The sequence below is a fragment of the Leguminivora glycinivorella genome, chromosome 11 (genome assembly GCF_023078275.1).
Source record: "Leguminivora glycinivorella isolate SPB_JAAS2020 chromosome 11, LegGlyc_1.1, whole genome shotgun sequence".
NCBI lineage: Eukaryota > Metazoa > Arthropoda > Insecta > Lepidoptera > Tortricidae > Leguminivora > Leguminivora glycinivorella.
In genome coordinates, this window is record NC_062981.1 from 16,497,928 (window position 1) to 16,524,465 (window position 26,538).

The following is a 26,538-nucleotide window of genomic DNA, read 5'->3' on the forward strand; positions in this document are numbered from 1 at the left end:
CGTCCGCTGGGCGCAACGCCAGCGTTCGTCCGGCGCACCGCTATCATTGCGCTCCGCTGACGCTCCGCTACCGCTCCGCCTACGCTATCAAAACGCGCATGTGTGGCCGAGCTTTAAGAGGTGGTAACTTTGCGTCCCAGACTCTCCCCTACCCTATCGTTGGTGGTAAGCAGTCACCACCGTAGCATGGGAATGCCTACAAACTCTAAGAAGTAAGACTCTTTGCTACCCTATGTAATTTTGTAGAGGGGTACAGGTTGACAAAAAATGTCACATGATTTAGTCGCATAATTTAGTATAGATTAACTGATAGTATGAAATTACGAATCCCGTCAACGACCAACATCTTAAGAGACTCTCGCTAGGTGGCTGGATCAAGGGCCAGATGCAGAAGGCGGTGATCTTGGACACGGCGCGGATAGTTCGACGGTTCCTCTCTCTGCAGCCCTAACCACCGGCAGCTTGGGCCCTGCCCCGCTGCTGGCGGCACCCTAATAGGTTAGGTTTTTTTATAATGTGTTTATATATTTTGTAAGTGGTTTTTTATTTTACTTTTATAACCATATTATTAAACAGCCAAGCTTAAGAGTTAAAATAAATAAAGAGAATAATAATATTAAATTAAGATAAATAAAAAGAATAATATTGATAATAAATACAATAATAGCTAACTAAAATCGTTCTGAAGCATCATAAAACGTAATTCACCTATCATCAGAAACGTTCTAAATCAGGTAATACGAGTAAATAAGTCAAAAGCAGCTATAATTAACGACCAGTAATTATGGCAAGCAGTCACTTTCCGCTACCATATTAGCCGCGATTCCTCGAATAGAAAACGAGATGTATCTTTCTGTGGCGACCATAGATATAGTAATTAATATAGATGTGGCCTCTGCGTATGCTCGACAAAACATACGGCAAAATTAAAATTTCATTTTAATGTTTTTTTAACCCCCGACGCAAAAACGACGGGGTGTTATAAGTTTGACGTGTCTGTTTGTTTGTGTGTGTGTGTGTGTCTGTCTGTGGCATCGTAGCTCCCAAACGGCTGAACCGATTTAGATTTAGTTTTTTTTATCTGAAAGCTGAGTTATTCGGGACTGTCGGGAGTGTTCTTAGCCATGTTTCATGAAAATCGGTCTACTAGGTATGTCGCGGTTGGGTTTATTTTTTCACATATTTTAATGCAAAGAGACTTTTTTTACATACATACATACATTCAATCACGCCTGTATCCCATAAAGGGGTAGGCAGAACACATGAAACTACTAAAGCTTCAGTGCCACTCTTGGCAAATAAGGGGTTGAAAGAAACCTACCTACGTAATTTGGTCGGGATATTTTGTTGTCCACCAGTATCCATGGATACGTGGTAAGAACACCGTCTACAGATGGACCCAGCCAACAATAAGATTAGTTTTTTGGAACAAATAATAATAACGCTTTCTCAACTAAAAGTCTGAGCTAGGCTTGTGTGTAGACTGTGTAGTACATAAACTAATAGTACAAAAGACACGTAACAGAATGGGAGCGAAAGGAGCGAAGAGCCGAGAAGTGACAATGACAGCAAAGCGATCCGTTTGATCCGACCAGAACCGAACTAGAATCGACTGACTCGGACCGAGAGCGCGCGAAAACGGCCAATCACCGCTCGGCTAGTATACGAGCGAGCGTTACTGTACGCCATATGCACAATTTGTCTCTCGTTTTCTCGGTGTCCTACTGTCCTAAATGTCCTAAAAAAACGAACTAGTACACTTCGTAGATCGTACTACATAGTTGGGAGCGATCTTTTCAGTGAACGATCAAGCGCAACTCTAGTCTGGGTGCCTAGCCGAATGGCATTTCTCCGACGCCAAACGAAAGCGATACACCGCTGGCTCTGTCGCGCCAATACGCAAGCGCGATAGAGATAGATATCTACTAGCGCTTCGTTTCGTGAGCGTTTCGTGAGCGTTTGTGCCATTCGGCTAGCCACCCTGAGCATCAAATTTGTTCATTCATCTTCTCTGTCCCAAGTCTCCTCTACAATATAGTACCTCTATGGTGGCGATGAAATACAGATCGAGTTTCTCTTGTTGCGTTGCGTGACAAATGTGACAATATTGAGAATCGGAAAGGTTTAAAATATATTCGAAATTCTAGTGTTTTTCAACCCTTGAGCAATATTCTGCAAGATAAACTCAAAGATGTCTATAGATAACTTCAGAACACACACAGGTGGTGTTTGACTTAAACTTTACGCAGAGGTTGAATTAACGAAAAGTAGAAATATCAGCATAACCCTTTAACAACACATCAACTATCTATGAAGTTCGTTGACGTTTATGTCACTTACACATTATCATGTCAAGTCAAAATTGGTGCTGAGCGGCAGTCATAACGCAATCCTGGCCCTGGCTTGATCAGGCTGTAGATCGGTATTAATTAGGTAAGTAAAAAAAGGACAATCTGATAAACAACCCAAAGTTCAGTCATCAAGAGAACTTCGACGAGCATTTACCCATTGTCATACTTACATGAAATTTCTACTAATGATGTCCAGCAGACAATGCCTAGTTTCGTGGTGTGCAAAATGTTGCTAAAGTCACATTTTAAATGCTTACAGTCGTAAGTTTAGTTGCACTTAGCATATTAGTTTGTTCATCGATCCAATACATCCGGCCTTTGCCTTTAAGAATCGCGCCCTGTCTTAACAGCACTGGCTCCAGACCGCTCCGTACAAAATCCCATTTCGTGACTTACAAATATATGTATTTAGACAGACCGTACTTTACATTCATTTATGCGAAATACAACGCTGCCAAAAGTGAATTGATGATTTTCAGGGGTAAATTGAGGTGTCCAGCCTACACGCCCAGAATAATGTTGAGCGGAGTCTTTGAAGCGTGTCGCACATTTTAAATACCTAGGGCATATTGTGACCGAGGACCTGAAAGACGATCTCGATATTGAACGGGAGCGCAGGGCGTTGTCTGTCCGAGGTGGGATGCTGGCGCACAGGTTTGCACGATGTAGTGCTCAAGTGAAACTAACTTTATTTCGAGCTTATTGTCAGAGTTTCTATACGTGCGGCCTGTGAGCCAGTTTCAGGCTGAAGACCTATAACACTCTGCGTATCCAATATAATAACATTTTGAGAATGCTGTTTGGGCTTCCTCGAGTCTATAGCGCCTCTGGAATGTTGGCCGATGCTAGTGTAGATGACTTTCATGCCATAGTGCGCATGCATACTGGCATCAGTGGTGTTACGGATGAGGGCGAGCTCAAATAGTATTCTGAGAATGATAGCAGAGAGGTGGGATTCGGATATTCTTCGCCGATATACCGACCTACAACTCTCACGGCCAAAAAAAATGTAATTTTAATTTTAGGTATTTAGTTAGGTAGTTTACTAATATAGTTTTTAAGTGTTCTGTTTAACTAACAATATATGGATGTACGTTATCTGAAAAAAAAAAATATATATTTTTTTTATAAACTTGTGTGACAATAATGTGTCAAGTGTTTTAGTTTTGTAGTTTTGTGGAGTTTAATCATTATCACTATTAGTGCGTTTTCACATTATCCTATCCGATAACGGATGTCGGAAGTATTTCAATAGAAAAAATCCAATATGGAGCTTTTAATGTATGGGATATCGGTCCTACATCCGATATCGGATAATGCGAAAACGCGCTTATCAGGCGCAAAAAAAATTCAGTTGAAAAAAATAATCTACATAAGTAGGTAAATAATATATGGAGGTACCTACATCAAAAATATTGAAAAGTGCAGAAGAAGTCTTGTAAAACAAGTTGACAAGTTAACAAAACATATGATTAACTCAAGACTATAGTCAAAATAGTAATGCGGACGAGATAGGAAGATAACGATTTAGGAATTGTATACTTACGTGGTCGTGGTGACGAGTGACAATATGGGATACCATTTAAAAAGGTGACGAAACAGGATAGTGGATGAAACGATCCTGAGCCCCGGCCCTTACACAGGTTATAAGTACCGGAAACGTACTTCCTACAAAAGAAAGACCCTTCCAATCGCAGGGAGTCGAAGCTTTGTAACAGCATCGGCGAAATTTCAATTTGATTAATTCTGTGACAAAATTTTATAAATTCTATTCCACGGAAAACCTGATTTAAAGATTGTTTAAACATATATTTTTTTACATTACAAGTTCAATTTATGTCAACAAAGTAGGTACCTAATGTTTTGATAAGTAGATAAAAAACTACACCTACGCAAGTAACAGATAACCATGCCTTGGCAATACTATTACGAGTAATAGATTTTGGCAATGACTTACAGAACAATTACAATACTATTTATGAATTAGGCAATAAATAATTTATTGATATATGGTAACAAAACTACTTAATAAATTTAACACAAAATCATATAAACTAGTAAGAACTAAAACAATAACATGAAAACTAAAATTAATCCTATAAATAAAATTAAACCTATAAATAAAACTAAATAACAAACTAAAACTTACCTACATAAATACCCCAGATATAAAAAGAAAACCCCATCCAACAGGTCAGACTGCGGCATGGACCATATTATACTACTCTTTGGATGGACCCCATGACGCTGGCGGCGTTTCCTCTGTGTATCGCCAATGGCAATAAAATATATTAATACTGGTAAGTTCTCATTTGAGGTTGCTAGCGCCACCTAGGGGCGAGTAGCTAAACTAGGACCATGATCACTAACGACACCTAGTGTCGACTAGCCGAACTACGTACAGTCACACTAAGCTAGTGAGCAAACACACTAGATAGTTTGTAATTTTATTATTTAATTTTTTGTTGCTATATTGAAAACTATCTGACGTTTCAGCACTTAGAAGCAGTTTGATCTCGGATCTATTGTCGATTTTATTTATTCGGGATTACTTGCAGCCAAGAAAAGCGTCTGTCGCTCTCAATATTGTTCACTTTATCATACGTGTATGTACTTGAATTTTGGAATATTTCGTAATTTGATTGTATGATACTAAAAATATTTGCAAAGTTATACTAGAGATTTTGCTGTAAGTGATAGAAACCATGAAAACCATAGAATTAGGTTTATTGAAAGCGGTGAGATATTTCGACACCCCTCTTATCAGCTGCGGTGTCCGAGTGGTTAAGGAGATGGACTTGAAATCCATTGGGTTCTACCCGCACAGGTTCGAATCCTGTCCGCAGCGTTCTTTTTGTATTTTTATTTTTATGATAAATTATACAACAGATAAATAAAAACATAATTTGCATAAATGTTGCACTCTTATCGCTTAGATAAAAGATTATTCCTTTTTTTTTAAATAACATTTTTTTTTTATTTTTGCACATTGGACAATGCGTCTTCTGAATTTTATTTCATTAAGTATTTTTATAACTATACTGAGCTGAATATGTTTTAATATATAATTAATAGTACGTATTTGTTATTTATCTAAAAAAAAATTACCGACGTATGGAAGTCACGCAATAATTAATTAATATAAAAATAAAAAACAAAAAAAATGCAGAAACAAACAAAAAGATTCCTTCGAACCGGATTTGAACCAGTGACCTATGGATGACAGTGATATACCTCTACAGTCCACCGCTCTACCAACTGAGCTATCGAAGGTTGTTAACAGAGGGCGAAATTATCGTACGCTCTCCGTGTTCTTACACAACTTTAATGACATCATTTCAAGATAGTAAGTAGCTCTAGCTACTACTAATTGTTACATTAATATTGTTATGATTATACGTAATACAGCGTGTGAATTACATACGGGCGAATATTTTATCCAGTTATAGTATCTGATCATACGAATCGTATAGGATAAACATTCTGTTAAAGTGTTATTAATTGATAGTAAGTTTTTTTTTAATGAGACCAAGCAGCAATGTACGCCGTTCAACTTAATTTTACATGACATAAACGTCATGTCGTAATGACGTTTAGGTAGGTACGCTAATTTATGTGGACATGATACATTGCGTGCTGAATATATGAAAAAAAATCATCTATTAAAAAAAAAACATGTAATTAGGCTCCTTAGGTACGATACTAATCGTTATTAAGGGTTGCGCCCATATGGAATACACACGCTGTATAATTTCTCGCAAATGTTGTTGTTGTTGTTGTTCTAGCGATTTAATAAATAAAAAACACATTTAGGTACTTTTGTTTGTTAATATGTAGCAATTGTATCATTGCAACCGCTAAGTATCGGTATTTTAAAAATAGTTATGGATGCACATTTATATTCTGCGTATTAAGCATATAGTACCTAAGTAGGTACATTAAGGTACATAATAAAATTATGTGCATCGTAAACTAAACGCAGTCAGCATTTTAGCAAAGACCTTTACAGGGGACAGCGCAATCACATTGTTTGCCATACTAAATTGAACCTTATCACTGAGATAGAAAGGTGATCGTATCAGACTAGCGAAAACGGTCCACATGAGAGGGCATTGTTTGGGCTGGTGTCTCTCTCGCACGTGTGGCCAGTGTTAATGAGGTTACCATAGTAGTAGTATTTTTATCTGTAGGTTACCTGACTTTATAACTTCTTAAATACTATTTTAGTGTTATATTCAAACAAGGATTTCGATAATATATTTTAAAGAATCGGCAAATAATTATAATGTAATTATTTTGATGCCAATAAATCAAAGATTTGTATAATTAAAAAATACCTTCAATTGGGTATTAGTAGATTTGGTAGTAACTTTGCAAATTGACTGGTATCCCCAATTTATGACAGTGATGACGTCACTGAATAATGTTGACATTGTCAGTGAGTGCGAGAGGGACACCAGCCCAAGCAATGCCCTCTCATGTGGACACACTTTTTGACCTAACTACTTACTCATTCTGGCTTAACTATACCTAATTCTGTGCATTTCAGTCGTATAGGTGGGTAGGTAAATGGCGTTTGTTCTTAACAGAACAATCTGTGTTTCAATGCTGTCTGTACGCTTTATTCTATCAAATAGCTATTTATATCTCACGTCAATCGATGTATAGTGTGTCAACACAGAATAATCTAATGATGGAAAATCTTTTTAAGAAATATGTACTTTTCTTTGTAATCATTTTGTAGGCATTTAAAAAGGCGGCATTTCGTGAACTTCAAAGCAGTGGGCCTTCTGTACTTGTACTATTATATATTCTGTGTTCGAACTAACAAACAAAAACAAGTTCCAAATCTAAGCTCACTCTATTTCGAACGACGCCCAGCTAGGTTCTTTATTAGACACGGTTCAAGTGCGCTGACCGATCGTATGCAAACAATGGAACGGAAATAGTCACCTTAAAATACCTTATCGTATCTGTGATTCCGGGATTCACACAGATGGAAACTATAGTTCGACGACAATGTGTAAAGCTATTTTCGACTATTTCATTATATTGTTTGTGGTTTAAGACTACAATTATTGCATGCTATGTTTAGAATGATATTCGCATTTAGTTAAACTTATACCTACTTTGTAAGAATGTAAAAATTGGAAGGAATTTTAGAAATGACTAAAATATACTGCTATTAATTATTAGCAAAATTCAAAGTTAGTTACGCGTCATTGCATTAACAAAAATTGCAGGCGCTATTTTCATCCCAACGCTCTTCGAGGGTATGTATTAACATTTTAAGCAAGGATGGAGTAAATACGTAAACATTGCCTTTGTATTTTCACAATCGGTTTCCAGATGAGCGCGCGTTCATCTTCTTCAGCACATTGACGTCATCAGAACACAGCCGCTGGAGCCACTATTGTCAAACACATACAGCGTGTGCAGTGCGGCACACGCAATGTCCCACCAAAAACAAGCCAACTATCTAGGAAAATCATTCCAAATAGGTCTTAAATACCTTGTTATTGAGTATAGAATTCAGGAGGGATTCTACAGGAGTTGGGCCGTTCGGGATTGTGAAGTTTTTAGCCCAACCGATCCTGTTTTCAAGTACGCCTGCGCGAAAAACTCGACGCTCAGAACGCGCTTTCAGTCAAAGTACGGCGGCGCGCCGGCTCGCGCGCTCGCTGCCTCGGCCGAGCCTGGTACGACGGTTCTCAATGAAAAAACCCTTTTCATCACTAAAAAGGGGCTCGTCTGAGCTTTTCCCGCGCCCATGTGTGGGTGAAACATGTCAATTTAAACGGTAGGCGTAAAGCGGCAGTGTCTTCCGTTATACTTGTGAATGTGATTGACTGCTTTAAGAGTGTGCAGATGTTTTGATGAGGTGAGTTTTAAGGTCGAAGGTTACCTGAATGTTCGTGTATGCGAACGGTCATGTGGCAAATTACGGTTCGCGTGACATTGCCTTGGGAGTTGGAGTCATTCAGCAATTTACATTTAGCGGCGGCGGGGCGCCGTAATCATGGCACTGCACAAGGACGTACAGTTTAAATTGGAATAAACAAAGGAATGCCAACACTTTTTAATTGTATGCATTTGTTATTCATGGGTACATGTATGTTGCATTATCATTCTGAATTGAAAAAGGTGACACGTGATAGTCACGCAATTTCATTGCATTTATAACAAAACTAGCTTTTGCCCGCGGCTTCGCTCCGTCGTCGTCGTCCCCCATTTTAAGGAAGTGGGAAGGAAGAGACAAAAAGAAGCCTATGTCACTCTCCATCCCTTCAACTATCTCCATTTAAATATCTCTTTCTAACAAGAGCGAAGTCGCGGACAAAAGCTAGTTTAAAATGAACATGGAATAAATAAAGAAAAACTACTCCTCACTAGCTCAATACTAGGACTAGGTACTTTATATTTATGACAAAAATAAGTGGCTACAGTTTCCCTTTGCGTTTCGTGTTTTAGAGCAAAAATTTTTTTATTTTTTTTTTATTTATTTATTACATACACATAAACTATCAATAACAGGGCATCCTAATACGATAGTATGGAAATTTACACAACATTTTATACATTGCCGTAGCACAAAACATATAGCGTAGCCTTTGTGAATTCGTTCAGAGAACAAGAGAATATATCTAACTCGATCGCTACTCGATTGATGGTCCGGAGTGCGCGCGTGAAAGGGGCCTGGCGAAGGAGTTGCGTTCGAGCGCGCGGCTCGGCCAGCAGGGTCGGCCGCCGCCGCCGCCACACATACCGATCAGGTACGTTTAAACGCACCTCTGCCAGGACTCAAGGATTGCACAACTTGCCTCGTACCAATATGAGAATAATGGTAAAATCTCGGCCTCCCACTCTGACCGGATGCAAATTGCTCCTCATCACGCTAGTCTACCTTTAGGGTACACGTCGACGGGAGAATTACTTTCAAAGGTTACGATACTACGATCAAAAGGTTGACGGTGCATTTTCATAATAGCAAAGACATATATAACTCCGTATAGACAGATAAATTCTAAGAAAAAAACGTACCACAGTACCACACAGAAAAAGGTACGGTGGCCTAGATGGCATTACACCTTTGGGGTACGAAATGGCGCTAATATTAATATTTGACATTCACACATATCAAGCTATATCAAGAATATAGGCCAAATTGTCAAAACTGAGGTTCAAAAGTTTTAAGCCTGTGTCAAGAGATGGCAGTCTATGCACTGTGATTACACATTTTACTTCGACACTCGACAGTAACTCTCTATAATAATAGGTATAGACGGGGCCCTAAGACTTTTGTGAGTGAAAAGTACAAGATCCTCTCGGGAAGAAATAGCTATCGGTGCCTCCCGGTCTGAATGTACTCAAAATAACCATGTAACTGAACAACTTCATCTAGTTATAAATAAGAAACATTACAAGTAACAAATGGTTTAAATTGATGATTAAATGTAACTTTGTATCTATTTATTCATATAAAAGTATGTCAGAATTCGAATGAATTAAATAGTTACACAAAAATAATCAGCGTGTTATCGTCTATTGAAATTAGCGCCATCTTTCAGCAAATACTAAACATTAAGAACTACTGAGAGACGTACATGAATAGCGAATAGCGAGCGAAGTTATTGAACGGGCGAGCGATTGTAAAACAACTCCGTTTAGTCATAGGGCTTACGGCGAAATTATGGTCAAAAGCTGCACTTTATGCAGAAAGCAAGCCACTTTGCACAGTGATCCTAGGGACCAATACAAACGTTTTCATCCGAGGAAACACGATTTTCATCCACTAGAATTCAAGATGGCGGACATTTTCCAAAATGGCGGCCGCATATTTTAAAAAATTTATAGAATCGTAACGGCTGCACCGATTTTGATGGTTGGGGTGTCTATCGTATTGTATTAAAGCGTTCATTAATATAAAAAAATAAAGTTATAAAAAAAATAAGATGGCGGCCGAATAATAAGAAAAATATGAAAATTTCAAACTTTTTTTTTCATTCTCGTGCAATTTACCAATAAATTTTCTATGGTATGGTCACATTTTTATATATTTAAATTAAACCTTATAATATTATCTACATAATAAAATAAAAATCATGAAAATCCGTTGAGTAGTTTTTGAACTATACTCATTTGAAATGGAGCGCGCGGATTTGAAAGACGTTTTCGCACGTGATGTAAACAATTTTGGAATCATAACGGCTGCACCGATTTTAATGGTTGGGGTAGCTATCAGTTTGTATTAAAACATTTATTTATATAAAAATTAAAATCATTTAAGAAATAAAGATGGCGGCCGAATAATAAAAAAAAAATGAAATTTTCAATTTTTTTTATTCTCACGAAATTTACAAATAGTTTTTCTACCATATGGTCACATTTTTATTTATTTAAATAAAATCTGATATTAACGTCTACAAAATAAAACAAAAAAACATTAAAATCAGTTCAGTAGTTTTTGAACTATACGCATTGAAAATGAAGCGCGCAGGTTTGAAAGACGTCTTTGCACTTGATATGTGATGCATCGTATCGTTTGGTACCGCTATACACGCAAGACTGATTATTTATTTTGGTCACAACTTACTATATTACTATTCAGAATCAATGTTTTTAGTATTTATATACATTATTAGTTTTTTATTCCGAGTTTAGGTATATTTAGACAACCCCCGTAAACTTGACCATCACATAATTTTTATTTTAATACGTAAAAGAACTTAAATGCACATAACATAACATTTGTATTAATAACAATTGTCCTTTCCGAGGACTCCAGAGATAATTTTCGACAATTCCTGTAGGGGGCTACGGAAACATATATTAATACAAAACATATTTTTTGCTTCTCGTCTAGGTTATACTGAAAGATAAAAGAGATACAAAATAATATCAAACAAGGAAATAATGATAACATTATTAATACATTGCATTATTTGCATTGCGCCGCGCAGGGTAGACCCACAACACGTACAGCGTATTGTTTCGCAGCCTTTTTCACAACCGCAATTGTCCAAGTATACATATTCATACCATATCTCCCTGTTTTCAGACCACTGCAGTACCCAACTATCATTGTACGTCTTCCAACCCCAGGATGATGGCATAGGCACAGAAGTAATATCCAGAATATGGGGCGTTGTTATACGACACGGAGTGCTGCCGATGTTGGTTAGGTACTAATTTATTTTCGGTAGTAAACAGTTTCTTGCTCAGCAAGTTGAACTGGAGTGAACTTTTCAAGCATGGCGATTATTCCTCCAGCCGGCGTATCATGCTTCCAATTTTATCATTTGTCAACGTGGATAAGACAACTGTCACTCTCACACTGACATACTTGTCAAAGCGTGACGGATGCTTTATCCACGTGGATAAGTGATAACATTGGAATCATAATACGCCGGCAGGAAGACTTTGTAGATACTGCGATGTTTCTATCAAAGCTGGTATAACTTAACTTAACGTATCAGACGTAAAAGCGTAAAAACCACGAATAGCAGTAGTACCTTATACTCCGGTAGGTTATTCTTATTTGAAGTCTTAAGAAAATATACTAGATAAGAATTGGAAATTTCCCAATATAATTAGCTCCATAGATCACATGCTTAAATGCCAAATTGGGACCGTTCTTAACACATATTTTAGTGAGCAAGCATGGACTCAGGCCTGTTTACCGGTATGGTTTGGCGGCTGAGGCACTCGTAAAGTGTCGTTTTGCCGTCATTCCTGCCTCCATTTACATCACGTCCGATCTCGCACGTAACGCCCTGAAAGCCTCCACGGCTACAAACTGCGAGATAAACTCAACGAAGGGCATGGCACACTCTAGCATCCGTTACCACCCTGAACTCACTCGAGGTCTCACATGAGGCAAAGACCTTTCAAGGCTCTAAGCTAGGTCCAAACCCGAATCTGGCCACTGACTTTACGTCTATCCTTCACCCGAAGACTCCAGTGGTTTTTATTTAAATACCAAGACATCTGTATCGGAAGATGTGATGATACACGTGAGTCCCTGTTCCGCCATATCTTTTGCGCGAGGTACAATGAGGCTATCAGCTTCTTCCGGTTACGTTCCTATGGTTTACCCTGAAATAGCAGAGCAAATGTTCTCTGAGGAAGTAAATTGTTTAGAAAAAAAAATCACCACACTTATAACATCAACAGGCTATAGTTTCTGGAAAAAGTATTGTTGGTTGTCATGCTGAACAGTGTATTCCTGGAGGAATAATGGCCAAGCTTGAAAACTTGATCCGCAGACTCAACATTTATCGGTTAACTTGGTGCGCAAGGAACTGTTTCCAACCAAATTTAATAACCAGCATCCCACCAACATCGCCAGCACTACAAAAACATACGCTCCTTGTCGCAGAAAACAAGTTATTTTATACATAGATATTTCTGAAGCCCCTACAGAAGTTGTCGAAAATTATCTCTGGAGTCCTCGGAAAGGACAATTGCTATTAATACAAAATGTTATGTTATGTGCATTTAAGTTCTTTTACGTATTAAAATACAAATTATGCGATGGTCAAGTTTACGGGGGTTATCTAAATATACCTAAACTCGGAATAAAAAACTAATAATGTTTATAAATACTAAAAACATTGATTCTGAATAGTAATATAGTAAGTTGTGACCAAAATAAATAATCAGTCTTGCGTGTATAGCGGTACCAAACGATACGATGCATCACATATCAAGTGCAAAGACGTCTTTCAAACCCGCGCGCTTCATTTTCAATGCGTATAGTTCAAAAACTACTGAACGGATTTTAATGTTTTTTGTTTTATTTTGCACATGTTAATATCAGATTTTATTTAAAAAAATAAAAATGTGACCATATGGTAGAAAAACTGTTTGTAAATTTCGTGAGAATAAAAAAAAATGAAAATTTCATATTTTTTTTATTATTCGGCCGCCATCTTTATTTTTTAAATGATTTAAATTTTTATATAAATAAATGTTTTAATACAAACTGATAGCTACCCCAACCATTAAAATCGGTGCAGCCGTTATGATTCCAAAATTGTTTACATCACGTGCGAAAACGTCTTTCAAATCCGCGCGCTCCATTTCAAATGAGTATAGTTCAAAAACTACTCAACGGATGTTCATGATTTTTATTTTATTATGTAGATAATATTATCAGGTTTAATTTAAATATATAAAAATGTGGCCATATCATAGAAAATTTATTGGTAAATTTCACGAGAATGAAAAAAATAGTTTGAAATTTTCATATTTTTCTTATTATTCGGCCGCCATCTTAAATTTTTTTATGACTTTAATTTTTTATATTAATAAACGCTTCAATACGATGCAAAAGACACCTCAATCATCAAAATCGGTGCAGCCGTTACGATTCTATAAATTTTTAAAAATATGCGGCCGCCATTTTGGAAAATGTCCGCCATCTTGAATTCTAGTGGATGAAAATCGTGTTTCCTCGGATGAAATCATTTATATTGGTCCCTAGTATCACTGTGCAAAGTGGCTTGCTTTCTGCATAAAATGCAGTTTTTTTCCGTAAGCCCTATGACTAGTTAGATGGCGCTTGTTCAACAAAACACCTAATACAACGTGTATCTGCTAATACTCAAAACCTCACACTACACTTAGTAAAATAATTGCTAATTACCATCATAAACTATAAAACTATTTATTTATGTGCGTTACTGCGGCGACATAGGGATTACCAATAGACAGCTAAGATATCATTGTAAAGCACTTTGAGGTTTTATCACGGTGGATTTCGCAATTGTAGTAGGCGGGTTTGAGCCAATATTAAGAGTGACAAAGGTTGTGATTAGATGCGAGTTTAGTTTGTAGTGACTTATGATAAACATTGAAATTAAAATGACAAACAACATCAAGCTCGTAGCTGGAAAGAATGGTTGCCCAAGTAACCGGCCAGTATTAACAACCCTAAATATTGAAAAAGGTAAACAACCTCTAGCGATGCGATATGTACATTGTTGTGTTGCAAGTACAGTGGAATAGGCTTGTAAAAAGATAATTAATCATGTTGATTTGAATAGAAATATTACTCCCATCAAGATATAGCTCAATCGATTCTACTCTCGATTCTGAATAGGCGGTTTTCATATTTTTAGTGTTAAGTGGTACACGGTGTATTTCAACTATTGCGCAATTTAGTTAGGTATAAACAATGATATATCTGTCTCTCTCTAAATCAGATGTGGAAACACGTGTGAGGGGAAGGCATCTTTTGCTGAGAAAACGTGAACTTTAATTCGTAAAGCGTATGGGTGTAAACAAAGCACTTATGATCTTTCTCTTTGGAGCCGATACATCAAACAAAAGCGCCTGCAGGTGCGTCTTCGAGGCTTGTCCACTTCCAGGAAGAGAATTGTATCCGATTGTTTTTCAGTTACTACGAAATGTAAACTTTAAAGTGTTTTTATTACGATTCATAACCGAACGATTCGCTATGTAATTTAGGTATAAACAAAGATTCTGCACCTGTCAGGTGCGTGCCCATTACCAGGAAGAGACGACAAACAAAGCCGCCACCACAGAGCTTAATTTAGATAGAAGAAACAAATTCATATATTTATAGGGGCCGAGCGTGTCAAATTTTGTACTGAAGTTGATTCTTGCCTGTAATTTTAAATGTGTCTCAGGCTCTTGAACGTCACGTAACGGGGCATTTTTTATGTTTTGGTTGACTTTAACTTACAAGGGTTGACGGCCGAAGGCTGCAAGCTGTGAGTGGGGATGGACAGCTCGGTGAATTTCGCTGAGTTCGTTTGGCACGCTGGGTGGATACGTTTGCGTGATATATGGCGTGTATGACATCTGTGGCCGCCACAGGTGATGCCGCAGCTGCACTGGCTGGACCCTTTAAATAGCTCCGGGAGCATTGTTTTGATTCATTATTTTTCGAGCATCAGGGACCGACAGTCGACTCTGGCCTAAAGTGTAAATTGTTTTAAATAGCGGGGAACCTCTGCCCAAATTTCTAAGTGTTTGATTTTATTGTGAATAAAATCTATGTTTTATTCTCGTAAAGTCAGCATTTGGGATAAGTGCTTAGAGTTGTTTAGCTCTGGTACTAATGGGTAGTGATTTCTGCTAAGTTTAAGTTATGTTTTACTAGAAGTATTGAAAGTTAGTGAGTGTTTACTTTATTCATGCCGTCTATCGTTTGGTTTTGTGGGGAACATATGTTCTTTTCAGAGCTTGATTTTGGATGGTAGATTCCGATTCGGTGGTGCAGGTTTATTGTCTTGTGCTATTGAGTTGGAATTTATGTGAGTGAAGTGAGCCGCTAACGATTCGGTTCTTCTTGTCAGTTTCAATGTTATTGTGATAATCAAATTTAATGGTTAAAGTAAATAATACCTAATCAATTCAAATTAAGTGAAGAATATTTAATTATAAAGCCAGATCGCTGCCCAGACAGACAGTTTGTTTAGCCTTGCATCGATTAACCTAGCGGCTGTTAAACTATTGATGCAAGGAGGTCCGTAGTTTTACCAATACAGAGGGTTAAATTGGCATTTTTCTCTTTACCAACATAGAAAAATGAAAAATCTCTCCCTCCCTGGTTCTTCAATGCCCAGCTGTTAGCCTAGAGCGAGGACATTATATGTGTCATTTGGAGTAATCCAAGCTCGTTCAAAGCGGCAGTATTTGAAGGCCTTGTATATTTATTGTCATAAGTATATATCATATACACAATAGGGAACTATCCTACCCGATTGCCTCCCTGTCCACGGACGCCTGCATCGGGGGGGATAAATACACAGACTTATAGGGTTTGTTTTCTTCAGTCTAGTCTGCTGAACTCTAGCGTAGTCAGTTTAGGTATACACCGCGTATGTCCTAAAACTCTGGGTCCATGGTGAGTACGAACAGAGTTTTTATCGTTTAGAGTAGGGAACTTTCAGTCTAGTAGGGTAGAATCACACACATTGATAGGTAGGGAAATAAAATAAAGTTCTGTATAAAAACCTATTTTATTTAATAACTAAAAATAAATTAAATTCAAGATCTAAAATCATTGTGAACAAAATTACTGGGTGTTAGAAGGTATTTTATAAATAATATCGTGTGTTTATTCTTGGTATAAAGAAACTTCAATATCATATTTATTATCAGTGTGGAAAAGCTTTGAGTTATTACTGTTTAATTCATCTAAGTGTAATTTGTAATTGTGGTAGCAATTTCTGATTCTTCATGTGACAGCGATCATTGAGTGTTAGCTGGGGTTTGTTTAGGGACCAGTGGCATGCGGGCGCCGTCCACTGATGGGAAGCCGAAAACTCCGAGGAGTGATTAAGCTTACTTTTCTTGGGTTTTCAATTGGAAGCTTCTTACTCGATGTATCGTTGAAACAGTGAAAGGGTCGAGAAGTTATGGTCTATTAGCAGTATTGGGGAAAAGGGGGGATTAGCTAGGGAAAAGAAACAAAATAAAATAAAAAGGGGGGTTAGTTCATAGATAGATAGCCCTTCTGGTTTGGCATAGGATTCTCAACAGAGCAGTTTGGTTGAGATGAGGAGTTTCAAACCACAACGCAAGCTTCGAGCCCAATTGAAACTACTAATAGGGCGTAGTGGATGATTACTAAAATATTTTTTATATTATTTACCATTTATAAACCAAAATTATGAATAAAATGTCTGGCGCCTATAGGTTTTTTTCTGTTCAAGTTCGTATGTTACTTTGCTCGCGCATCTTTCACAGGCGTTATTTAGCTTTAACATAATCTCCACGTCTTTTGCCTATTCGTCCAAGTTAACGTAATTTTCACAAAATTATGCTGAGTTTTAATTAATGGGTTAAGTTATAATTAATCATATGAGTCCAATAGTCGTATCTACTTCGCATTAAAGAGTTTGGGTTGTTATGGTTCATATCGAGGGGTCCTTCTACTACCATTAGACGATCACAAGGCCAAATCTACGGGGTATTTTTAAAGGATGGTTAGTTGTAAGAATGTATAGTCAAGTAAGTAAGTAAATAAGTGAGTGGGTGCGGAAGTTCGGTACAATTTTGGATAGGCCGTAACCAGGATGTGAGGTATTACCATAGGGTTTTCTTTTAATTACATGAGGTATATTTCATATACATTACAATACTAAACAGTAGCTTTTTTAGTTATAATTGTGAGTGTGTTTGGTGGGGCGTCTCGCGTTGTCGTTTGGTGGGATGCTTTGCCGAGGACACTCACATTTTGTTGTTCGTGAAGCGGAGTGCGAGTGACTTTGACTATTGGACTCTAATTCCTTATTAAATATTTGTCAGATAGTCAATCACAAAATATTGACATGCCTTGAAGTGCAAACTCTGACAAATATCATCTAATGCATACAGTTGAGGGTTGAGTGAAAAGCAAACACTTGCATACCTTTAATTAAAAATAAACATAATTATATATGAAATCCACATTATTATTTTACAACTTAAACTTTTATTATATATTCAATATTCTAGTCTTAATAATGTAAGGTAGTGCTTTGGTCATATTGCTATTCGAAGTACATCTGTTGTCTGTCTTTTGCTGGCATAGTCTTCTTCATCGGTCATCAAAAGTTAGTCGGCCATTGTAAAACTCCGGAACCATTCTTTATTCTTCTAACTGCTTCTAGTTATCTGAAAATAGAGATAAATATGCATTAGTTAGTTGTAGGAACCTTTTACATTTCAATTTAAGTGGTTTTATCTAAGTAGGCATAGATATAAGTAGGTATAGGCATAGAATATTTACAATAGTACAACTATAGGTTAGCAATATCTGTAGGATGCCATATACCTAAAAATCAGTCATGTACATACATGAGTTCCTTATTTTAAATAGCAGGGGGTGAGGCATTTCAAAACATTAGTACAATTTGCCAAAGTAGGAAATGGTTACAAGTAGATCAGCGGTAAACAAGATATGTCTAGTGGTCTAAAGATATGGGGGTGAAAGTCTACCCTATTGACAGCTGTAATGTCCTAGGGGCATTATATTTCATATTTAAATACTTAATGTCTTATTTATCATAGCTAGGAAACAATTGAATGGGGGTGAACATTTCCATAATCACTACACAGATTATTTTGGAAATTCACTACAGGAGCGCCAATATATCATAATTTCAACTAGTTCTGTTATTGTTATGGAGTAGTATTCACAATAATATTTTATTTCTTCCCTTGCCCAAGCAAGAAAGATGAGATGTGTACATACACACATGTACAGTAAGCCATACTACGACTTAGGGTTTTTTCAAACAATTTTTATGTCATTTCTCTAACAGTAGGCTATACATGTACTTATCTACGGCTAGAATAAGCTAAAGTAAGAGTAGTTTTAGTCTAAGGAAGTATTTAAGTACCTAATATTAAGCTTAGCAACACATTTGTAATTTTCCTTGTATCGGGGTAGACAACGGTAGACAGTTGTCATGATGATCATATGGGCCAGTAATATGGCAGCATTCTTCACATTCTAGAAGTGGAAGGGGTTCATTTTGTAGTCTGTAAAGCAAAACAGAGTAGGATATTAGATTATAGAAGGAATAGGCTAGGTAGTTATAGATTTTTAAGAATTTCAATTTTTTAGTATACAGTTTCCAAGGAACTATTGATGATCAGTCAATGAGACATCTTGACTTGGAGATTGGGTATCCACTCAAAGGAATATCTTAGCACCATTTTCAACAGAATTTCAACTATACATTTATGGGAATATACACAGGAAATATTAGATTTCTTGGAGTACAAGTAAGCTGTATGTACCAAACTTCTCTCCGAGTCTGTCTGAGTAACTTTGACTTCTAAAGTATACCTGGGTGTTTAATTAGGTCATAAATAAGTTATCTAGATTTAGTTTAACTGGTTTAGAGTAGAATAGTGTTAGCTGACAGGATTAGAATACTATATTTAATGCTGAAAATATTATTCTTGGGAAGATATCCGTCTGTCTTGAGCGGCAAACATGAGTAAAATTTATATAGATATACACAGTTAAAATAAGGATTTGCGATATATTAAGGTCAGGTCTAGGCACAAGTTTAGCAGTATAAAAGTAGGTACTTACTTTGAAAGTTAGTCATCACTCATCGCCATCAGGAATATCTTTATCACATTGTAATATTGCCAGTTTCATTCCATAATCCCATCAAGTACCAAGAGAACATTTCAGTGGGTAGTAAACTTGCTGAAAAACAAACAAACTTGTAAATATCATTCATTGAAACAGAGCAAAGTAGGTTCACTTAGTATCCATTATTTTAGAAGCATAAAGAGTAAGTTTAAGTAACAGGTTTTATAGATAATCGGTCTTAGGGGAAAGTAGTGCAAATAATAGTCTGTTACTATAAGTTCCAAGTAGGTCTGGGATCTTACCTTCCTTGCAAAGTTGCTTTTCGAGTAGGCAACTTAATTCACTTTGTCAGTGGAGGCATACCTCTTTAAGACATCTTTTGTATGGCTGTATGTTCATTAGATTGTGAATTTGAGCACTAGATTTTCTATTATCGTGATGAGAAACACAGTAAAACACATGTCAAGGTTCCAATGCATTCATATCCTCCAACGCGGTCGTTCATATTGTTTATAAATAGAGTTATGTCAATTTCATAACCTCAATTTCGAAGATCACAATTTACATTATAATTCGGATTTTTAGTTTGATAAAACAGAATCACTTTGTCGTCAGCATCATTTGAGAGCAACGAGTATCTAGGGCAATGATTTCTTTGTATTTTCTTATTTCGTCTACTCTTGCATTTTCTTGCAAAAATTACAAAATGGCGTATACGCTGTATGAATGGCGGAAGATCGGCGTCGGCGCTGTTTCGATTTGTCATTTGTTTAAGCAGATTTAAAAATGACGCGGTTATTTAAGTAATTCTAATTGAAGATCACGCGATTAATGGCTAGTTTAAAGAAAAACAAAAGCATTGTCGTTCCAAGAAAATAATATTAAGACACATTGAAGTCAACGGAAGTTAGTACCGATCTGATATTGCCATAAGTCAAATTATGTCCCATTAATCGGGCGTAAAATGAAATATTTCTTCATTGTAGAAATTAGAAATCATACTTTGTCATGATTTCATTAAAAACGGCATACCATACCGAAAAGTACCTAATTTCGAGAAGTATTTACCTATTTTAAATTTTACGATTGAAATCTTGAACTTCCGCAATCGAAACTACTTTTTAACTACGGATGTCTGACATAGATGGCGCGCAACAATGATTCTCTTCTTCGACTTTTTTGATCGTAAAATATAGATGTCGTTAGTAGTCACGAAAAATGTCGATAAGTTCGTGTAGTTTGACGTTTTCAAAACAAACAAAAGCCGGCTAATTTGAGGTTAGTTTGGATAAATTACGGTTTTGTGAGAGAAAGTAATGTGATTTAGTTCAAATTCAGTGAATATGTGTTTATTTTATCTGTACAAATGGTTGGTAGCGTTATTTCCCTGTCGCGAGAGGCAAAAGTGTGTGTAAAAAGTGTAAAGTGACGACCCGTTTACAACCAAAACTTGTGTTTGACGATTGTTCTAAATAAAAATGCAGATTGTGTGTTAGAAGGAAGTATTTAAAATAATTATTATTTAGCATCAGTGAAGTGCAATGGTCAAAAGTGGTGTTCAGTGTCTAAAATTCTGCAAGAAAAGTGAACAAAGCAAGTGAGTACAAATACAAACAAATATTACCTAGTATTTAGTCGAAACAGTGATTGATTTGGTATGGTTTTTAGAAACTGATTGTATATGACATTTTATTACATATTATTCCTTCTTATTACATACAATTTTATGGAAATAGTGCGCTGAAATCACTTCAAATTTCAACAATATTGATTATTTTAGGTTTCGAATGTGTTTTGTATCTTAGAAAAGTTTAAATCGTGATATGAGTATTCATTACATATTATTTCATGTTCGTGAATTAAGTAAAACAAAATGTTTTGAGTGAACATCAGTAATGTAAAAATTCATAATTGGGAGTTTAATACCTTCGTCCGTTAGTTCTATTTGATTGCTAAATTCGATCCTTTTTCATAATTTGTTCGTAGCTCAAGTAGTATAGGGGCGGACTAATGTATGGGACAGTTCATGCAGGGGTGGGTGTTCGAATCTTACTTTTGCTTCACTTTTTGTAATTTTCATTTTGAAATCCTATTCTATAATACTTTGTTTTTATAATTACGACTTTGATTTGTTTATTGTTTTGAAAAAAAAATAGATAGTGATTTTTTTTCGTAAATTATGTTAAAAAGAACTGAAGGAAGGTGGTTTTCACAACAAGGTTTTAGCGAGTAGTTAATATTACTAATGTGGTATTTCATTAGTTACAATTCAAGTGAGAGATATTTTTGGAAAACTGGAAGTAGGTATTGCTCAAAAACTTGCCATTGATTGGATAAATAAGGACTAGTCAACTTTGGAGATGAAGAAAATATTGATTGGTTTCAAGTTATTTGCTGCATTCAAGCATAAGTGACTGGATCTTCTGCGGTTATCTTAGTTGTGGTCAAGCTTGCAGCGTGTCTTCAAGAAGAGACTTCATGTTATCCTGAGTTATGACACCGATTGAGAAGAGAATAGATAGGAAAATTTTGAAATACCTACTTATCTGGAACCAGGAGCACTGGAAATTGTTTCTAAGAGCCCTATGCCTCTAATGAGGAACAACAGGATCTAATCATCATCATCATAACTATCTACTCAAGAACGTAAGAAGAAAAAAAAAAATGGGGAAGAAGATAAGTTAGCTGGTCTCCTAGCTGCATGCTGTACCTATTCAAGATAAATGACTGGATTTCCTGTTGTAACATTAAAATCTACAGCATACCTTCGGAAAGGACTATACAACTTCTTGGACTATGGATATCATCTGAAGAAATTTATAAGTAGGTACTTATGTACTTATGTTAGGTAGTAGTATTGTTTTCCTATGTTAATAAATAATAGAATAATATTGTTCCTAACGGGTGGGCAATGCGCATACGACCTCGGGCGGACCGTTTGCCTATTTGCCACCAACGTTATATAAATATATATGTAATTAACCTGTTGTTTTTTTATAACCTATCTCTGCCATTTTTAGTTTCTTTTTCGTTCAGGTCCATTGTTTGCTGGGAGTGATGCTGGGACTGGGCTGGTTTCGTGTGCTCAGCCTACCCCTTTTTGTGAAGTGCGGGTGTGATTGCATGTATGTATGTATGTTGACCCAAACCTATCCTCTTCACAATACATATATTTAGAGCGAATATTTCACGTATCTTAAATTTCGAATTTGCGGAAAAGCGGTATGCGCTTATCTTTACTTAAAGTTTCATATCATGTTTACAGTTTCATGTTGTATTTCCACAATCTTTTCCACATTATAAAAAAAATATAATTAAGTATGTATGCATGTTAATTCAGTCTTTTGGTGTATTAAATATTATTTGACCGAGTATTGACTTGTGATATTTGTTGACGAATAAGAGACAAATATCTGGGCGACCGAGCTTCGCTCGGTTCTGTTTTAATATATCACGTCTTTAGATAAAAAAAAAAAAAAACTTATAAATACAAAAACAAAAAAGGGGCAAAAAACAGGAGCTTAACTTCTGGCCGGGATTCGAAGCCCTGACGCCTGCGGTCTGTCTGCGTGCATTGGACCGATCTCGTGCGGCTGAGCTGGGCGGAGTCGATGCGCGCGCGGCGAAATTAACGACCATATTTTACGTTTACTAACGCGAAAGAGGGAGTCATGAAAGCTCGAAAGTTCGCGTTTTCCGGGATCTTGGGCTACGCTAGATCGATTTTTCACCCCCGAGGGACCCCACATGACAAATTTCAGCGAAATCGTTAGAGCGGTTTCCGAGATCGTCGGTGTATATAAATGAATAAATAAATAAATAAATAGATGTACGGGAATTGCTCGTTTAAAAGTATAAGATTTGTATGGCTAAAAAAAAAAAAGGAGAAATAGAGACAACAGTCTATATATTAGTAGGTAGAGAACTATGTTATTATCTTTGTGTATTGGAAAACTTTTATTTATTTGATATTTTTGCAAATAGAGGTTTTGTATTTAACCAAGTTGGACCTTCATATATTTCATACTTTTTCTTTGGGACTATACTTACACCTTGGCAAGATAATGATTACATTTTTCATAGTTTTTTTTATTACCTTTCCTGCATATTAAATTAACTATGTAGTTTTCATCATGTTTCCATAGTACTTAGGTACAGTTGCGCACGGGCATAGGCGAAGATGTGGAGGAATCGTCCTACCGGGGGATTAACAGAGTTTTTGGTGACATATTTTACTTCTATCTTTTACATTTATTTTTATATGTTTATGTGTCTATATATGTGTGTAACTCGGGCCATGAGAGCGTTGCGGGCTGGAGTATTTTAGTTGCTCTGGCGGACCGTTGCGATTTGACTTAAACCAGTTGGCGATATTTGATTTCGCCCCACATTACACAAAGTACTTTAACGTTTTAATGAAATAACAGCAGCGGGGAATTCGGAATTTATAATTGGATAACATACGTTTAGTAATTATAAAAAAAAAATGAATAGAAGACCACATAAAGTTAGATTATTCCTATTTTATGACAGGGTAGAATGGGGTAGGATGGGATAGGTAAACTTTTAAAAATATTATGTAGTAATTTTTTTCCATCTTATTATTTATTTTGATTACTTTTAAAAGTTCTGGCTGTCTTTAGAAGTCGTGTGAAAGCGTGAATGAGGAGGATTGATTGTGTGTATGTGTACAAGTTAGAGATGATGAATGCTTACAGGTGTATGAGAGTTTGTGAATGGCTGGATTTGATGGATGTTAGATAAGAAGGATGTCTCCAATTTATTTTTATGGTATGAGTGGATTGATAGAGACAGACAGGGCTTGAAAGTGGTCAAAACTAGGTTGGTCGGAACTTGCAGGGGAAAATACAACGGGGGGAATTCTGGGAACACATTAGCCATAAAATTCTTATTGGTTAGGTTAAAATCCAATGGATTCGACCCATTTCAAAGGGTAGTATTTTGTGGTTACTACTTCACAAGGTATGACAACTCGAACGAAATCCACACACCTCATCTTGAATGGGATGCATTTGACATCTGACATATATAAGAGCCATAATCGTCTGGTGAGAACGAGGCTCTTATTACTAATTGTTTATCTGTTATGAGTTCAAAGATGTGAAGTTTAGTATCATCAAATAATTTTGTCATTTGTTCCAATAATTCTATAGCTTCGGCAAAAGTGTTATTGTACCATATTGAGGTACGTGCTTGTCATTTAAGGTTTGTTTATATATAATAAAAAAACACACTCGAACAAGCCTTAAGTCGATTTATCCTATTCAAGTATGAGACATGCGCCAAGACATGTGACTGGGGGTGGTTAAGTAGAGAAATTGGTTTGAGTTTCGACAGTGGAAATTGAAGGCTTTGGTCTTACAAGGAAGGATCAAAAGGTTTCTTCGTATCTGCATGAGAAGTTTTTGTGATTCTCATTGGAATTACTAGCAGGAGGGTAATAATTCTGGTCCAACAGTGTGGATGGAAGGAAAATTCGCCGCGACCAGGGGATGAGCTAGCAAAAACGGGTTAATAGGACCTAACAGATTCACAACCTGTTATCTCTGGCAGAGAGAAGTGGCTGGGATCATGGTTCTCAGGGTTCACTGTCGAGATTCTGATAGACTGATTTTAAAACTGAGCCATTGGCAGTCGCATAGTATTGGAAAACACACTACATGTTTAGAAATGGGAGGGACATTTTCGACCAAACTAGAGATAGGTATATATTTTTCTTTTTATTTACATTCATGGTATTGGTTCTTTGTATACAAGAAGCTGATTTATAGAATAGATTAAGTTTATTTCATGGATGACGCTTGTGATCCATTAAATTAACTGAATCGGGGGTGAAACTGTAACTGAACAACTTCATCTAGTTATAAATAAGAAACATTACAAGTAACAAATGGTTTAAATTGATGATTAAATGTAACTTTGTATCTATTTATTCATATAAAAGTATGTCAGAATTCGAATGAATTAAATAGTTACACAAAAATAATCAGCGTGTTATCGTCTATTGAAATTAGCGCCATCTTTCAGCAAATACTAAACATTAAGAACTACTGAGAGACGTACATGAATAGCGAATAGCGAGCGAAGTTATTGAACGGGCGAGCGATTGTAAAACAACTCCGTTAGATGGCGCTTGTTCAACAAAACACCTAATACAACGTGTATCTGCTAATACTCAAAACCTCACACTACACTTAGTAAAATAATTGCTAATTACCATCATAAACTATAAAACTATTTATTTATGTGCGTTACTGCGGCGACATAGGGATTACCAATAGACAGCTAAGATATCATTGTAAAGCACTTTGAGGTTTTATCACGGTGGATTTCGCAATTGTAGTAGGCGGGTTTGAGCCAATATTAAGAGTGACAAAGGTTGTGATTAGATGCGAGTTTAGTTTGTAGTGACTTATGATAAACATTGAAATTAAAATGACAAACAACATCAAGCTCGTAGCTGGAAAGAATGGTTGCCCAAGTAACCGGCCAGTATTAACAACCCTAAATATTGAAAAAGGTAAACAACCTCTAGCGATGCGATATGTACATTGTTGTGTTGCAAGTACAGTGGAATAGGCTTGTAAAAAGATAATTAATCATGTTGATTTGAATAGAAATATTACTCCCATCAAGATATAGCTCAATCGATTCTACTCTCGATTCTGAATAGGCGGTTTTCATATTTTTAGTGTTAAGTGGTACACGGTGTATTTCAACTATTGCGCAATTTAGTTAGGTATAAACAATGATATATCTGTCTCTCTCTAAATCAGATGTGGAAACACGTGTGAGGGGAAGGCATCTTTTGCTGAGAAAACGTGAACTTTAATTCGTAAAGCGTATGGGTGTAAACAAAGCACTTATGATCTTTCTCTTTGGAGCCGATACATCAAACAAAAGCGCCTGCAGGTGCGTCTTCGAGGCTTGTCCACTTCCGGAAGAGAATTGTATCCGATTGTTTTTCAGTTACTACGAAATGTAAACTTTAAAGTGTTTTTATTACGATTCATAACCGAACGATTCGCTATGTAATTTAGGTATAAACAAAGATTCTGCACCTGTCAGGTGCGTGCCCATTACCAGGAAGAGACGACA

The 26,538-nt window shown here is 36.5% G+C and overlaps 1 protein-coding gene, 1 long non-coding RNA gene and 2 other non-coding genes across 4 annotated transcripts in view; 2 read left to right on the forward strand and 2 right to left on the reverse strand.

Annotated features, from left to right (window-relative positions):
• The first annotated feature begins 5,117 nt into the window (after nt 1–5,117).
• Trnas-uga lies at nt 5,118–5,199 on the forward strand. Its single transcript has one exon. It is a non-coding gene; the product is annotated as a tRNA-Ser (tRNA).
• Nucleotides 5,200–5,536: 337 nt separating this feature from the next.
• Nucleotides 5,537–5,624, reverse strand: Trnay-gua. Its single transcript is given in 2 exon segments — nt 5,537–5,572; nt 5,588–5,624. It is a non-coding gene; the product is annotated as a tRNA-Tyr (tRNA).
• A 2,418-nt stretch (nt 5,625–8,042) lies between these two features.
• LOC125231386 (zinc finger CCCH domain-containing protein 13) overlaps nt 8,043–26,538 on the forward strand; it is a 177,401-nt gene continuing 158,905 nt past the window's right edge. Inside the window, exon 1 of the mRNA XM_048136830.1 lies at nt 8,043–8,232. The gene's annotated coding sequence lies outside the window, so the exon portion shown is untranslated. The remainder of the gene's footprint in view (nt 8,233–26,538) is intronic.
• LOC125231389 lies at nt 17,763–20,289 on the reverse strand. Its single transcript, XR_007177608.1, has 4 exons — nt 19,722–20,289; nt 19,414–19,533; nt 18,710–18,851; nt 17,763–17,981 (listed from the first exon to the last, which is right to left on the reverse strand). It is a non-coding gene; the product is annotated as an uncharacterized LOC125231389 (long non-coding RNA).